At 40.8% G+C, this 17484-nt stretch overlaps 1 non-coding gene across 1 annotated transcript; it reads left to right on the top strand.

Annotated features, from left to right (window-relative positions):
• Positions 1-9378: 9378 nt before the first annotated feature.
• TRNAT-CGU (transfer RNA threonine (anticodon CGU)) lies at positions 9379-9450 on the top strand. Its single transcript has one exon. It is a non-coding gene; the product is annotated as a tRNA-Thr (tRNA).
• The last annotated feature ends 8034 nt before the right edge of the window (positions 9451-17484 follow it).

Here is a 17484-nt window from a genome sequence, read left to right as displayed (position 1 = left end):
CCCTACACCTTGTAAGATTACAGTTTCATCAGAGGAATTAACATTAGAGCCAGAACACTGGTCAGCATAAGGGATTGGCAAGCACCTGTATCACGATATATTTGAACTGATTTCCTGTCATTACTGTCCAGAGGACTGACAAAACCATCAGACAGGAAATTAGCACATGAACTCTTGAGAGTGTCACCCACGTTACTGCTCAAAAGAGGAGCTTCATCATGAGGATTTAATTTATTCCTCAAAGCAGGTTCAGTTAACTCAGTTAAAGAATTCTGGGAACTCTCAAGGGTGGACACTAGACCTATTGAGTGAATATTTAAAGACTCCTTTTTGTTCACATCACGCTGTCTCCTGAAACATTTCTCCGCAGTATGACCAAGCTTACTACAATAAGTATATTTACTTTTCTGAAATCTAGAAGTGAAGCTGGTATTTACTTCCTGAGAAACATCATCTTTATTCTCTTTCCTGTTACCTGTACTCTGAGTAGAGGCAACGTACTTACTTTCAGCTTTCCTTTTTTCTCTAGAATATCTCTTGTGAGTGAGAACAAATTCCTCAGCTAAAACTGCAGCATCAGACAAATTATCTATTCTTCTCTCATCAAGATATAGGCTTACATCACTATTAATACATCTTTTGAAGTCCTCCAGCAAAATCATCTGCTTAAATTTGTCAAAATCAGAATCCACATTCTTAGAATTTAACCACTGCTCTAACAGATCTTCTTTGATTTTTGCATACTCAACATGGGATTGCTTATCTTGCTTATAGGTTGTCCTAAATTTTACTCTATAGGCTTCAGGAACAAGCTCATAGGCCTGAAGAATCAAGCTCTTAACTATATCATAATTATCACATTGATCCTGAGGCAAAGATGCATAAGTTACTTGAGCTTTACTGGTGAGAACAGTTTGAAGGAGTACTGGCCAATACTTTTTGGGCCAATTAAAACCTGTAGCTACCCTCTCAAACAACTGAAAATACTTTATTAAATCAGATTCATTAAAAGGAGGGACAAGTTTAACATTTTTAGCCACATCAAAATCATCAGAGCTAGATGATCCAGTTCCACCTTGTTTCATGCAATACTCATGGTCTGCCTGAATCCTAGCAAGTTCAATTTGTGCCTGAGCCTGTGCCTGTGCCTCCTGAATACGAGCCTGAGATTCAGCCTCCTTAGCACGAGCCTGCTGCAGGGCTAGCTGTAACTTAGCTATTTCAATCTGCATTTGCTCATTTGGAGGAGTTACATTAAACAAGCTTTCATTAATCATGTCAACAATTTGATCTTTAGAATGAGAGCGAACAACAATTCCCAATTGTTGAGCAACAAGCTTAAGTTCATTCTTTGTTCTGTTTTCTACATCACACACTGTTTGCACATTTGACAAAAAATCTTTGGCTTCATCAAGAGTAGTAATAGTAGACATCATGAATAAATCACAGTCACAAAATATCAAGCAATATCCTTATGATAATATCCTGAATATCCTGATAAGAGGTCGCCAAATTTATGTTACGGAACAGAGAAAACTGTCCCGTAAAGTTCCAGGTTCAAAACAAAAGAGTTAGGTAAAATTACAAGTTAAAGTTTAATGCTCAAACTAACAACAAAACATTCAGGACTCATAAGGATAATGTAATGGCAAAAAACAGGTTGAATATATGGTTAACTGCAATAGCCTCTATTAACACGATATTAGCATAAGTAAATTTATCTAAGTCAGCCCTGATATAATGAGAAAACACTGGATAATGCTCAGTTGAGGCAAGATATATTATTACGGATACAAAATATAAAAAATGACTGACATAAAAACACATGAATCACAAAGACCTTACTAGGCCTACGAATCAACACCTTATGCTATACAGTACAAGGAAAAATGTAATAACACTTATACTCAAATTACACAGCTGCTAGATGGCTGGAGACTTCCTGAGCACTCACAATAATAACAACTGTACAGGGGAGGACAGAGATGTGAGCAAAATGAGGAGTAGATCTAAGTGGCAATTAATGCAGAGACTGAGCTCATTATATAGGGGCCGGCAGAGCCTGATGCAACTTGTAAGAAGGACGCGCAAATGAAGCCATAGGGGACAAAGAGTTGACACTCCTGCTCTGAACAACAGAAAGAACGACTTACTCTACTATAAGGGTAGAAGGGGGGAGTGAGGTAGAACACGCTCGTGATCAAACATGCAGCATACTGTACGTTAGAATTACACAAAGGATGATGAAATCATAGGCTATGTAACAATATATATATATATATATATATATATATATATATATATATATATATATATATGGAGCCTCTGTGGTACAGTTGTAGAGTGTACGTTTCGTACACGGGTGGACCAGGGTTTGCTCCCCGCCAGGGTAATAAACTCTGGGAGTGTTCACCCGGCCACGTACTGCATTGGCGGACACAAGGGGTGCTATGGTTGAACCAGTGTCGCTTACTGTAAAGTATGCTTGCACCCAGTCGTCTTGCGTGGGCCGATTACACTTGGTTCTCAGACTACACACACATCCAAAGCCACTCCAACACCACAGTTACACTTACAAGCACTTCTCACCCTACATACAATCTCTACCAGACAGCCTAAGCCACTTGGTAGATACATTGGCTGTATCGTCCCGACTTCGATCGGGGTAGGCCGGTCCTGCAGTGGATACTCAAACGGATGATGATGATGATATATATATATATATATATATATATATATATATATATATATATATATATAGAGATATATATATAGAGAGAGAGAGAGAGAGAGAGAGAGAGAGAGAGAGAGAGAGATACATAGAGAAATATATATATATCTATATCTATCTATCTATCTATGTATATATATATAGATATAGATATACTGTATATATGCTTTTTAAACAGCGCCAGGATGTGTTTGTCCAAATCGTGGTGCCATCTACCGGAATACTAGCATTGAAAGCATCCAATTCTGTTGCAGCCCCTTAACCCACTAAGCCAATAGACGTCCATTGGGTTATATGATTATCAGCCAGTATAGAATATGGTTCTCTGGATTACAGGAAACCGTTTAGGTTGTCACTCAGTGTAGAGTCACCTGAATGTTCCACTTCACTGAGTTCGTGGGAGGTGCGCGTTCCAGCTAAACCACGGCAAGAATAGAATTCAGTTAGGTATGCAATGTTTACTCCAGTCAGAGGAACATTACTAAACAATACAGTGTCGCTGGTGGCATGTACTTTCCAACCACACTATATATGGAAGCAGGCTTAATACTTTCACATACTTTAGGAGCGGTATTTATAAACTATCCTAAGTTGTGTATAAGATTATTGTATATACTTTTATCTTGACTCCTGCACCTGCCAAGCATTTCACAATAAACTCTCCATAGAGCGGGTATAGAGACCTATTTACCTAGTAGTAGTAGTAGTAGTAGTAGCGTTATAGTAGTAGTTGTAATAGCTCATCTGAGCATGAATCCACTGGACTGAAGACTGAAATTGCCCTCCACCTACAGTCTACAATCCTCCTTTCCTGGGAAAGAGGGAACTTAGGGCTGTTTCCATAATTGGACAGTAGAGCTGCAGGACTATATCGGTGTTGCCACATGAAGGCGTCCCTCTCCAGCACTTTGCAGATTCATAAACATACTTATACTGTAAATATGGCCCTTCATAGTTTCACATACAGTACACTCCTGCCTCGTTCCCGTGTAGTTGAATTCCGAGTTTTGTATTGGTATGCAACATACTCTTCACTCTCGCAATTCCTATTTTGGTTGTGACAGTTTCTCCTCCAGTGTAGCTGTTGTTCTGCGATCAAGATCCTGGATCTCAAGTCTGTAATGCGGTAGTTCTTTCACTTTAACCTGACCCAGATATTCGTCTCTTTGAAGTTTACCATTATTTCACGCAGCTCAATGACAGGGAAAAAAAAAAAAAAAAAAACGCTGCAGTTCCATCTTTCCATAAAACTTCGTGAAAAGTCATCTGGTGTTAATCTGTTGTTACAACTGAACATTTAAGACAGAGAGATGACTTTTTTAGGCAAAGTTAAAGTGGAAAGTATGCTATTTTTTTTGTTTAACCCTTTCATTTCAACGTCGTGTTTTGTACTTTATTCTCCCTATCTCCTAGAAGATTTTATTTAGCTTAAGGGAGTCATCGGGTAGTAAGGGACTTAACGGAGACTATACTAAATTTCGAAAATAATCTTGTAAGCTGAATTAAATCGTATGGACGTAGCGGAAAAAAAAAAAATGTTGCAGGATATAAAGAGTTGTTGTTGTTGTTTTTGTGGTCCCAGGTCAACTGAAATCTGAACATGGTGGAATTGAGGCTAATGATGCCCTTGTCTTGCAGACCATCATCCCCTTTTCAGGTGATAAAGGTGAAGTTGAGGGACGTTTGTTTAGCAGGAAATCTCACCGCCTGGTTATATCGGTGGCGTCCCCAGTTCAAGGTGTCTCTTTTCAGCACTTAAAAGAAACTATACTGACAAAGGACTGGTTGGATCCCTGGCCCTACCAAGAAGTTCTATTTATCTAACAGACGGGTTAACGAGAGGCATATCTCGCTGCTGTAAATGGATTTTCTCCTTTAACCTTTCTGTTTTTCTTTTTTTTTTTTCCCTCTGCTTTTGTAAGCTGGATGAAATCATCTGGTATTACTAAATATTTAGTTAAAAATAAAATGTCCAATGGCCGAAGGGGTTAGAACCAAAATGTCCATGGGTTGGTAGATGGATACAGTATAATTGCCTTTTCTTCTTTATCTTTGCCTTTTCACACCTTCACTCCTATTTTTTATGACACATTTTTACCCTCCACCCAAACCCTGAACATTATAATCATTTGACAAGGCCAACAGTTTTCCTGTCAGATGCTTAACCTCTTCAGTCCAGTGGTGATATTTTATTCCTGCCATCACAAGACGATTTTACTCATGGCCAAAGTTTAAGTAATGAAGGGGTTGATGAATGCTAACTCCACCCGCTCAAGGAAAGAAAAAAAACTCCAAAGCTGAGTAAAACCGTCTGGTAGCAGTTATAACATACGTAATACGTCATAAGAGTGAAGTGGTGTAAATGCTGGCCCTGCACCGAGGCTCACGCTGCACGTTGATGGCTCTCGTGATGCTTAAATGGCTGCTTCAGAGATCCTTGCATAATGCCCTGATGGTCCAGTTGTTATGGTATTGTTGCTCCATACGATCCACGACTCAATTCTCTCTTTATTACTGCTAATAACATGTCTCTCAGGAAGGTCATGTACTGTACCAAGGATGTTGTGATCCCTTGATGAGAACTGGCTAAGTAATGCCTGCTTTAGGAAATAGTGTGGCAATACTCATCTGTGCTTAACTTGACCTAAAAATGACTCCTTTCCATCTTCAGTGCCGAGCTATGATAAGAGATTAACACAAAAGTTTAGTACAACTCGCAAAGAACTGCTATAGAAAGGATGTTGAGCCGCAGTAATGTATCATTCGTCCATGGAACTGTGGGAAGTAAGCTGGAAAAGAACGAGAATCTGTTCCATGTTGGTAATAAGGGCTTTTGGTTGCCTCTCACTCCATCACTCCACGCCAGTTCTTGCTACCCCACAAACCTGTTCTCCGTTGACTCAAGTATCTGTGGCTATTTTCCGTGCAACACCTGCCTCGCTGCTTTATGTGGAGATGTTCGTGACCTTCCAGCGCCCTTATCGATCAAGTGATTTTTGATAACTGCACGTACAGCTTGCTGACTGAAATTTAAAGCTCAATTAGTTGACCTGCATTCTCGACAACATCATTATATATATATATATATATATATATATATATATATATATATATATATATATATATATATATATATATATATATATATATATATATATATACATATATATATATATATATATATATATATATATATATATATATATATATATATATATATATATATATATATCAGCTGAACTGTTACCATTCAGATCGACTTACCTTTGTTGATCAGTTCAGTCATAAATTCATTTGGCGTGTGTGTGTGTGTGTGTGTGTGTGTGTGTGTGTGGTGAGAGCTTATACTGTGTAATTATGAGGAACATTGTTTAGATTATCGTCAGTAATAACATTGCTATGAATATTAAAGAAGACAGCAACACTGGATGAAGATGGATATTTTCTCCCTTTACCAATCATATTCAAAAGCCATTTACTCCAGGACCTTTGCGATCTTGACATGTGGTTCATAGAACATTTATGTCTTAGAATGACTTCAAGAATGATCTCCCAAAGTTAGTGTGCCGTCTCTCTAGACATCCTACACACACACACACACGCACAATTATATATATATATATGTATAGGTATACAAAATATAGATAGATAGATGGATATATACGTAGGTAGACAGATATAAACATGTACATATAGTTATAGATAAATAGATAAATAAGGGAAACAAAAGCCTTATAGATGAGAACATGAAGTCATATCATCATTTACCTAAGTAGACCAATTTGAGCCATGTTTTCCAATTTTAAGTTTCTAAAATATGTCCATGCAGAAGCTAGTATTACTTATCATACAGTCAGTTGGCAGGCGTCCATTCCCCTCTTTCTTTTCAGCAAGTACGTTGTCTCTACTGGCGTCCTGTGAATTAGTGATAGTTTGTATATATTAAAGACAGAGAGTATTTCAATGTTAAATGTACCATTATTGTATTAGAGTTTTTTTTTTTTTTCAGTTTCAACACCATTACTTATACGCTTACTGTCAAACTAATTTTAACTACCTCAGGCCAAGGCAGCTTAAGCTTTAATTAGCTAACACATATTTATTCTTCCATTACCTGATATTTAGATGTCGGAGCATCTCTAGGAGTAGCCCTGACCTTCTGTCTCGCACTAATAATTTTCGGAAACGAGGTGCCTCACTCACCTACACTTTAATGGCTTTAGTGGAACCACACAACACTAGACCACACCACAGCACACCACAGCAAAGCACACCAGACTCACCACGCCACAACACACTGCAGTACACCGCACCACACCTTACCACAGCACACAACAACACAGCATAACACACAACATCACAGCAAAGCACACCAGACTCACCACACCACAGCATACTACAGTACACCACACCACACCACACCACAACAAGGCACACCACACCGCACCACAGCACATCACATCACAGAGCACCAAAGGTCATTAAACCAATGCCCTGGAGACCCCGTATCTGCTACTCTTGCACTTGTTCATCACACCATCATCAGACTCTCTTAACTCAGTCATCTGGGTTTTGTATATTCCCTTAACAGCTGACTTCAGGTATACCACCATCAGCTGACTTTTCTTGAAACCCTGATCAGCTGACTTTGGTTTATACCTTGATCAGCTGACTTTGGTTTATATTTTGATTAGCTGACTTTGGTTCATACCTTGATCAGCTGACTTTTGTTTATACCTTGATCAGCTGACTTTTATTTATAGTTGATCAGCTGACTTTTGTTAATATTTGATCAGCTGACTTTTGTTTATACCTTGATCAGCTGACTTTTGTTTATAATTTGTTCAGCTGGCTTTTGTTTATATTTGATCAGCTGACCTTTGTTTAAACCTTGATCAGCTGACGTTTGTTGATACCTTGAACAGCTTACTTTTGCTTATATTTGATCAGCTTACTTTTATTTATACCGTCAGCTGACTTCTGTTTACATCTTCCTCAGCTGGCTTGTTTATATCTCAGTCAGCTACTTGTACTTAATCCTGGATCAGTTGACTCAGATCTGTACACTGATCATCTCTGTTACAGTGGCTGGAAAAGAACGCCTTCGCTTATGACACCGATATGACTGGGTGGCTCCACTACCCAGATATACAAACGTCCTTGAGCTCAACTTCCTCCCTATACCTCTAAATGAGGATGGTGGAGAGCAATAGGGTAATATCAGGCTGCACTTCACTAGGGGTAAGTCCAGCTGATTCCGGGCCAACAGCATTATCAACAACGAAACAACAACAACAACAAGACAACAATACACAACAAAACAACAACAACAACAACAACAACAACAACAACAACAAGAGCAACAACAACAAGAGCAACAACAGCAGCAGCAGTAACAACAACAGTAGCTGTCAAGCATTGGCAAACCAATGCTGTAGCTATCATATACTCTGCGTTTATAATGCTCCAAGATTATCAGCTGACTAAATCTCTCTCTCTCTCTCTCTCTCTCTCTCTCTCTCTCTCTCTCTCTCTCTCTCTCTCTCTCTCTCTCTCTCTCTCTTGATAGAGAGGGGCAGGATCGTGAGGCAAGGGTTGGGTTCTCATCTTGGGAAGGTGATAAGAAAGATAAGATGGTTATAAGATAAAGCTGAGTAGAACCATGAATATTGTAGACTCTCTCTCTCTCTCTCTCTCTCTAGCATATATCAATCTATCTATTTATTTATGTATGTATATATATATATATATATATATATATATATAAATATATATATATATATATATATATATATATATATATATATATATATATATATATATATATATATATATATATATATATATATTGAATGTATGTGTACATGTATACAAGTATGTCTGTATATTTCATCATATCTATCCCTCTGCCTGATTATTTGTCTATATATCTTCACTCCGTCAACGAACGTGGGCCGGAGGTGTGTATTCAGCAGTGTTTGTGTGTCTGTTTGTCAGTGGCTGTGGATGTAATCTCAAAATGCTGTTGCAGGGTTTCAATGAAATGTGGTGGACTGGTAGGCAGTGAGTTAAGGAAGAGGTTATTAGATTTTGAAGTGGCTCCGGATCAGGTTGCATGAGTAAGTTAAAAGTTTTACTGGCGTTGGTGGAAGTCTGTGCTCTTTGAGCGCTATCTATTTCTACCTGTACTTTCTCTTGCTCCTCTTCCTCCTGTCTTTCCTTCCATCCCTCTATCCTCCTCCTTTCTCTGTCCTCTTTCCTTTCTTTCTCTCCTTTCTCTTTTCCATTCCCTTTCCTCCTCCTTTTTCATTCCTTCCCTCCTTTTCCTCTCCCCTTCCCCCACCTGCTCCTAACCCAACCATAGTAATGCTAATGTCGCTATTGTTCCTTGTTAAATACCTCTTCACCCTTTACTGACTCCTCCCATTCTCCCCCTCCCCCCCCCCCTCTCTCTCTCTCTCAGTCTGACTGTATTCTTTTAATTTGTCTTCTTATCTGTCGGTCTATTGCCTGTCCCTCTCCCCCGTCTCTCTCCCCCGTCTCTCTCCCCCGTCTCTCTCTCTCTCTCTCTCTCCTTATTTTTTCCAGTCTCTCTCTCTCTCTCTCTCCTTATTTTTTCCAGTCTCTCTCTCTCTCTCTCTCTCGTCGCCTCCTTAGCTCAGTGGTAGAGCACTGGTCTCGTAAACCAGGGGTCGTGAGTTCAAACCTCACAGGGGGCAAGCTAAAGTTTTTATGTAAGGTGATCCAAATATTGCGTTTCCCAATTCTCGCGTGCTGCTGGGACAGCTTATTCAGTATTACCGGTGTTGATACTGCATCATGGTGCTGAGGAGGAACGCCTTCATGTGGTGACATTGATATAATGGGGAGCTCCACTACCCCCTTGTGCAAGCGCCTCTCAGCTCCTTCCACATACCTCGAAAGGCTGCAGATGAAGAGCAACTTCCTCCTATAGTCGACCGGGCACACGTCACAATGACCCAGGGCCACAACCACAAGAACAACAACGACAATCTTCATTCAGTTTGAAGAGTGCGTATCTATTTAAATGCTTTTATTATGCCTCCGCCACCTATGGTAGAGGAAGTATTATGTAACTGATCTGTCCTCGGTGCTTGCATAGGTGCGCGCGTGCGTGCGTGCGCCCGTAACACTTTTCTGGGCGCGATAGCTCCTGAACTCATTAACGGATTTCTACCAAACTTTTGTCACTGATGCAGTACGAGGAAACGATGAACTGATTAGGTCAACAAGGTCAAGGGATCAAAGGCCATGGTCATATGGGGTCGACTTAGTTTATCCTTGTGGGTGCGATATCTCCTGAACCCTAGACGGATTTCGACCACACTTCTGTCAGTGATACAGTATGAAGGAAAGATGAACTGATCAGGTCAGCAAGGTCAATGGTTCAGAGGTCAAGGTCATATGGGTGTGGGCGCAATATCTCCTTAACCCCCCCCCGACAGATTTCGACCAAACTTTTGTTAGTAATACAGTATGGAGGGTCGATGAACTGATTAGGTCAGCAAAGTCAAGTGGTCAAAAGTCATTTCAATCCACAATGAACTTGTAATGGAGGCTGCATGGCGAGTCCGTGCACAAGGCTTGTCGGAGGCATACCGAGCGACGTTTTGTGTCGACAGCTCGTGGCATGAGTTCTCGGCTTTTCATTTATGTGTTTTTTGTTACGTCCCCTGATTGCATGGTTGATTAAATACTACTGTAGCCCCGGGGCTCATTCCCTGCAGTACACCTCCCACCATTAAGGGGACGGGGAGAGAGCTGAGGATTATTTGTGTAAGAAGGGAGTGGAGACACCTGGTAAATATCGGTGCCACCATGTGAAGGCGTCCCTGCCTAGGACTGATTACACAGATGACCATAGATACTTTGTTTTTATCTTTTCAATTCAGTTGATGCTCAGGTAAACTCAAAATGAAGGATATATTGACTAATAACCAAGGAGATTCATACCTAACTCATAACTCGCCGAATTTCAAACAATCTTGACTCATTATTCAAGTTGTGAGGGTGGCCCTGAAGCATCAGATGAAAACTTAACTGCTACTGTAGTATCAGTGAAACAACTACAATGTCTTCCCTCCTCACACTTCGGGTCTGAACCATCCCCAAACACACAGGGCAAAAGGGTGGAATATAAGGACCAGCCTGTACATGGGGGAAAGCGGTGGTACATGGGTTACCACTTCCTGCTCGCAGCTGAAAGAACACATGTTTAGTTCTGGAATCAGTAAACTTTTGGTCAAACATTGTTTCCACTCGCCCCTGTTCACCCGCTAACACAGCTGGGGACCTAGATGTAACATCAACTATTATCGGACGTGATGTATTTACTATGGGAGTGTACTCTGTACTGGACAGGGTTACTCCTTTATTCCAGAAACATTTTTTTTTTCTAATTAGGCTACTGTTGCAATATTTTATGCATCTAAAGAAAGATGTCTACTTGTGAATCGATTAATTAGGAATATACTTTACCCATCCATCTCAGACCGGATCTCCTTTGCTAAAAAAAAAAAAAAAAAAAAAAGTCTAGAGGGAGCAAGAATAGAGCAAAACCTGAGTCACCGGATTAAAGGGACTATACGCCAGGCGTCGGCAAGATTTCTAAGAAAATTCAGGTTATTTTAGGAGTAATTTTGACTTTAAAAAGTATCAACATCAGTCTAATTCTCAGCCGTTGCGGAACTACAAGCACTGGTGGTCTGATAATTGAACCAACAGGTCTTCAATAACTGTAGCTCTTCTCGACTGAGAATTAGACCCATGTTGATTCAGCATTCTTTACTCCTGAAGTTTCTAAAAAATGTAGAGTGACACCCTTTATAACCCCTTCAGTCCGAATGATTTCCACGGAGCAAAATAAATATGTCTGGAGTCAGGAGCAGTAAGATGAAAAAATGTAACAACTGAAATGATCAACGGTGAATGCCTGCCAACACACACACACACACACACACACACACACACACACACACACACACACACACACTTGCATCGTAATATCGTGGTGAGAAGCGAGGTGTTTGTGGTGTTAATGGCCCCTAGAAGTCAGAAAGCCAAACCAATTACGTCATTATTTGCACACAAAAACACACACGTGCACATACACAAAAACACACTCGCCCTCCCCCTCTCTCCTTTAAATTTCAGCGAAGTTTCCCTAACAGGTATTTTGTACTCAAGCTTCCCTCCGTGCTGAAGAGGTGGTGATTCACAATCAGGGTTCCAAACCCTAGGGTTCCGTAGATCATCATCAGGGGTTCCACAAGAAGTCATGAAATAAGTATATAAAAATAAAGAATTATAATAAATAAACAGAAATATAGTTGTAATAAAATTATCACACTCAAAACCAGTAAAATATTTCTCTTTCAGGTTTGAACCGTACGAATACCATACCGGTATATATATATAATCATCATCATCAGCTGTTTGAGTATCCACTGCAGGACTGGCCTATCCCGACTGAAGTCTGGACGATACAGCCAATGTATCTCTACCAAGTGGCTTAGGCTTTCTAGTAGAGATTGTATGTAGAGTGAAGAGTGCTTGTAAGTGTAATTGTAGTGTTGGAGTGGCTTTGGATGTGTGTGTTGTCTGTGAACCAAGTGTAACCGGCCGGCGCAAGCCGACTGGGTGCAAGCATACTTTACAGTAAGCGACACTGGATCAACCAGAGCACCCCTGGTGTCCGCCAATGCAGTACGTGGGCGGGTGAACACTCCCAAAGTTTACTACCCTGGCGGGGCGCGAACCCTGGTCCACCCGTGTACGAAACGCACACTCTACCACTGTACCACTGAGGCTCCATAAACGTACACTCTACCACTGTACCACAGAGGCTCCATTTATATATATATATATATATATATATATATATATATATATATATATATATATATATATATATATATACTTTATGATCGGGTTCCCTTGGATATGAAAATTTGTTCAGGTGTTCCTTCAAGGTGTAGAGTTGGGAATCACTGTGAAGAGGTATGCCTTCACGTGGTGTCACCGATATAACAGGACGGTTCCATTACACGAATATAAAAACGTTCTCAGCTCCTCCCCCCTCCCCCACATGAAAGGAATAGCTATGGTGGAGAGCAGAAGAGAGCTGCTTCACCCAACAATCCCTCGGGTTTCCTCAGATTAACCTGGAGTCATTGCATCAGCAGCAAACATTGCTTGTGGATCTTCTGGTGCGAAAGCGAAAGTGGATGCATGTGGAATAACTGAAACAAAATGGAGAGGAGAAAGTGTGAGAGAATGGGAGTATGGATGGGGTATATGTGCAGGAGTAGGTGAGAATGAGAGGGCAAATGAAGGAGTATGTATAGTTGTGAATAAAAGATGGAAAAGGAGCATAAGACAGTATGGATCAGTTGGGTTAAGGATTGTGTGGGTAAAGTTGAAAGTTGGAATACAAATGTGGGCGATTGTGTGTGTGTATCCACCAACGCAAGATCGTGCTAGAAGAGTGAGAGAAGAGTTCTGGACAAATGTGGAAGTGTGCATGGAAAAGTTTGGAAGGAATGAGAGAGTGTTTTTGATTGGTGATATGAATGGTAAAGTGGGGAATGTGAAGGTGGATGGAATAGTTGGTGAGTGGGGTGTGCCTGCTGAGATAGATGAGAATGGGAGTGCATTAGTGGACATATGAGCTGGGAGGGGGTTGGTGATAACCAATACCCTCTTCAGGCATAAAATGATCCACAGGTATACATGGCGAGTGATGAGAAGGGTGGGTGGTGAACTGAATGAAAGGAAGGCAATGATTGATTATGTGCGTGTGGATGAAAGGATGCGAAGGTGTGTAAAGGATGCAAGAGTGTATAGAGGTTGGGGGAGTGGACTTTCTGACCACTACTTGGTGGTGGCCAGAATTAGAATGCAAGTAAGATGGAGGAATAGAAGAAGAGAAAGACGAGAGGAAGGAGTAGTTGCAAGGAGAGTGGAAAGGTTACAAGAGGATGAGAAAAAGGCAGAGTATAAGAGAGAAGTGGAGGAACGATTGGGCAAATATGAATTAGAGCAGATGGGAGACGTGGAAGGTGTATGTAAGATATTTACAGAAGAAATATGTGCAGCATGTGATGTGGTGTGTGGAAGGAAGAGAAGACGGAGGGGGGTGCAAGGAACAGCGTGGTGGACTGAAGAGGTGAAACAGGCTGTGGCACAAAAGAAGAAAGCATACAATGAATGGATGAGAAATAGGGGCGTGGAAGAAGTTGAGAGGCGGAAGAGAGAGTTATATGTGGAAAGAAAGAGAGAGGTGAAAAGATTAGTAGGAGAGAGTAAGAAGAGAGTGGATGAGGAATTTGGAAGGAATTTGGGTGTAAAGTGGAGGGACTGTAAGAAAATGTTCTGGAGAGAAGTGAAAAGAGTAAGACAGGGTGGAAGTGAAGTTAGCAGGGGAGTGAAAGATAAAAATGGTAGATTACTAGTGGAGAAGGGAGAAAAAGTGAACAGATGGAGAGAACACTTTAAGGAATTGTTGAACGTAGAGGATGGAAGAAATGCGAGTATAAGTGGCTGGGGAATGGCTGGGAGAAGGAGGGAGGTGAGACGACAGGAAGAAATCAGTAGGATAGAAGTTGTGGAAGCAATGAAGAAAGTTAAATCGGGGAAAGCCCCAGGAATTGATGGAGTGTGTGGTGAAATGCTGAAGCATGGGGGAGAGATAGTAGTAGAATGGATGTGGAAGATGTGCAGATTGGCCTGGGAGGAAGGTAGAGTCCCGGAGGATTGGAAGTCATGTATAATTATTCCCTTGTACAAAGGAAAAGGGGAAAAAGAAGTGTGTGGTAATCATAGGGGCATTTGTCTTCTTAGTATAATAGGAAAAGTGTATGGTAGGATACTTATAGACAGAGTTAGAGAAAGATCAGAGAAATCAGTTGGAGAAGAACAGGGAGGCTTTAGGAAGGGAAGAGGTTGTGTAGATCAGATATTCATTCTTAGATCTTTAGTGGAAAAGTTTCTAGAGAAGGGAAAGAAGTTGTATGCGGCTTTCATGGATTTGGAGAAAGCATATGACAGGGTGGATAGACAAGGATTGTGGAAAGTGTTAAGAATATATGGAGTAGATGGGAAGTTGTTGAATGCTGTGAAGAGTATGTACGATGGTGCGAAGGCTGCAGTGCGTGTGGATGGTGAACTAAGTGAATTTTTCTCTTTGAAAGTTGGTTTGAAACAGGGATGTGTCGTGTCTCCATGGTTGTTCAATCTGTACATGGATGGGGTAATAAAAGAGGTACAAGGTAGGGTAGTGGATGTTGGAGTGGCCCTGGTAAGAGAGGATAGTGTTTGGAAACTCCCTGTACTGTTGTTTGCAGATTATACTGTGTTGTTGAGCGAAGACGAAGGGGAGCTGCAAGGCTTGGTGGATGAGTTTGAGAGAGTGTGTAAGAAACGGAATCTAAAGATGAATGTAGGGAAGAGTAAAGTGATGGTCTTTGAGAGAGGTGAAGTTAGTGAATGTACAGCGAGGTTGGATGGTGAGGAATTGGAAAATGTGAGTACGTTTAAGTACTTGGGTAGTGTGATGAGTAAGGATGGAGGTTTGGAGGGTGGAGTGCATGAAAGGGTACAGCAGGGAAGAAAGGTTGCTGGTTCTTTGAAAGCAGTGATAAGAAACAGGGAAGTGAGCATGGAAGTGAAAAAGTTACTACATGACAGTATTGTGATACCAACTCTAACGTACGGAAGTGAAGCTTGGACATTGTTGGAAGGACACAAGTCAAGAGTGGGAGCAGTGGAAATGAGTTATTTAAGAGGAGCCTGTGGAGTCACGTGGAGAGACAGGCTGACGAATGAGGATATAAAGGAGCGTTGTGGTGTGGATGTGGATGTGATAGGAAGCGTTATGAGGAACACAATGAGGTGGTTTGGCCATGTGGAGAGGATGGAGGGTGACAGACTGACGAAGAGAGTGTATGTGAGTGAGGTTGAAGGGGGAAGAGGGAGGGGGAGGCCGAGGATGAGATGGAGGGATGGGGTGGAGAGGTATATGAGAGAGGGGGGGTGTGAGTTGGGAGCAGGGCAGTGAAATGGCGGGGGACAGGGCGACTTGGAGGCGATTTGTTTGTGGCCACCCCAAACGGGATTGAGGCGTCTGGCAATAGATAGATAGATAGATAGATCCTCTGGCTGTCTTACTCATGCGAAAAAAAAGACCAATATTTTGACCATATGCCTCAGGATAGGCCATATATATATTTATGGAATATATGTGTAAGAAAGTAATGTATCTGCCTTGTATTTAAATCAGTATATAGCTGCTCGATGGATGCGAGACCATACAGGTCCTAATTGGTGGGGTCACTAATGTCTGCGAGCCGCTACCTGAGATGCTCCCGCACCTAAAAATGGTTGTAAGACATGCCTTGTAACCAAATGATTTTCCCAGGAGAGTAATGTAACTATAAAAGTTAATGGACAATACAAACTTTAAAAAATTGAGTGTGTGTGTGTGTGTGTGTGTGTGTGTGTGTGTGTGTGTGTGTGTGGTATTCTTTATTCAGCTTTATCAGTGTAACAGTGAGCAATCCTAAGTAATCGAGGATGACTTTTTCTGCTTGATTATCCAGGTACTGTTATAGTGATGATGATGATTAGGATGAGGAGGAGCAGGAGGAGGAGAAGGAGGTGGAGAAAGGGATGGGGAGGAAGCATTACCAAATTCGGAGGAGGGAAGGCTGTGAATGAAGAGAAGAGAGAACAAAAGAATTAAGAAGGGGAAAAATTAAGGACTAAGAAGAACAAAGGATGAATGACAGAGAGAAAGGAGGTGCGGCAGATGATGAAGATAGTCATGAAGTAAGGAAATGGTGAGAAAAATAAAATAAAATAAAAGGATAAGGGGCAAAAATAGCGATTGATTTAAGGGAGACAGACAAGATGATAGACGACGAAAAATAGATGGTCAGAGGGAGAGCACGAGAGCGTAAAGAGAAAAAAAGAGACAGGAAGGAGGAAAGCGATATGGAGAGAGAGAGAGAGAGAGAGAGAGAGAGAGAGAGAGAGAGAGGCCAAGTGATACCTGAACAGGTATTACGATCCCTATTGGAGACAGACAACTTGACAAGGAAAAAGAGTTATAATTAAAAATTATATTATCTATAAAATCAAGACACAAAATGGGAGAGAGAGAGAGAGAGAGAGAGAGAGAGAGAGAGAGAGAGAGAGAGAGAGAGAGAGAGAGAGAGAAGGGAAAGTGGCGATGGGATAGTGTGTGAAAGGGAAGTTAGGTACGAATAAAAAGGGTGAGTTTGAAAAGGCAGTCTCTCTCTCTCTCTCTCTCTCTCTCTCTCTCTCTCTCTTGTATATAATATTTTTATATATATAAAACCTTTTTAGCTATATTCATAATGTCGTTCTTGATTTTTAATGAACATTAACATTCATCCTTACCCTTATTATTATTATTATCATCATCAGTATCATCATGATCATCTTAATTAATACCATCATCATCATTTTCTTCATATCTGTCATCATCATCATATCATCATCATATTGCTTATTGTCATTTCATCGAAGATTTTCATCATTTTGTCAAAATCATTAACATTTTACACTCGACCATTTGCTGTTTGCCTATTCCTTTCCATGACGAGTAATTTAGTTTGAGAGACACATACACTGAAAGAGAGGCAGTTTTGGAGTTGGTTAGGAGAGAGAGAGAGAGAGAGAGAGAGAGACTCGTGATGGGCATAGGAAGT

This window comes from Coenobita brevimanus, chromosome 58 (genome assembly GCF_032717465.1).
Source record: "Coenobita brevimanus isolate Jiangsu-jjx chromosome 58, ASM3271746v2, whole genome shotgun sequence".
Lineage (NCBI taxonomy): Eukaryota > Metazoa > Arthropoda > Malacostraca > Decapoda > Coenobitidae > Coenobita > Coenobita brevimanus.
The sequence above is the reverse complement of the archived record's forward strand: the minus strand, read 5'-3'. Positions and strand labels throughout refer to the sequence as shown.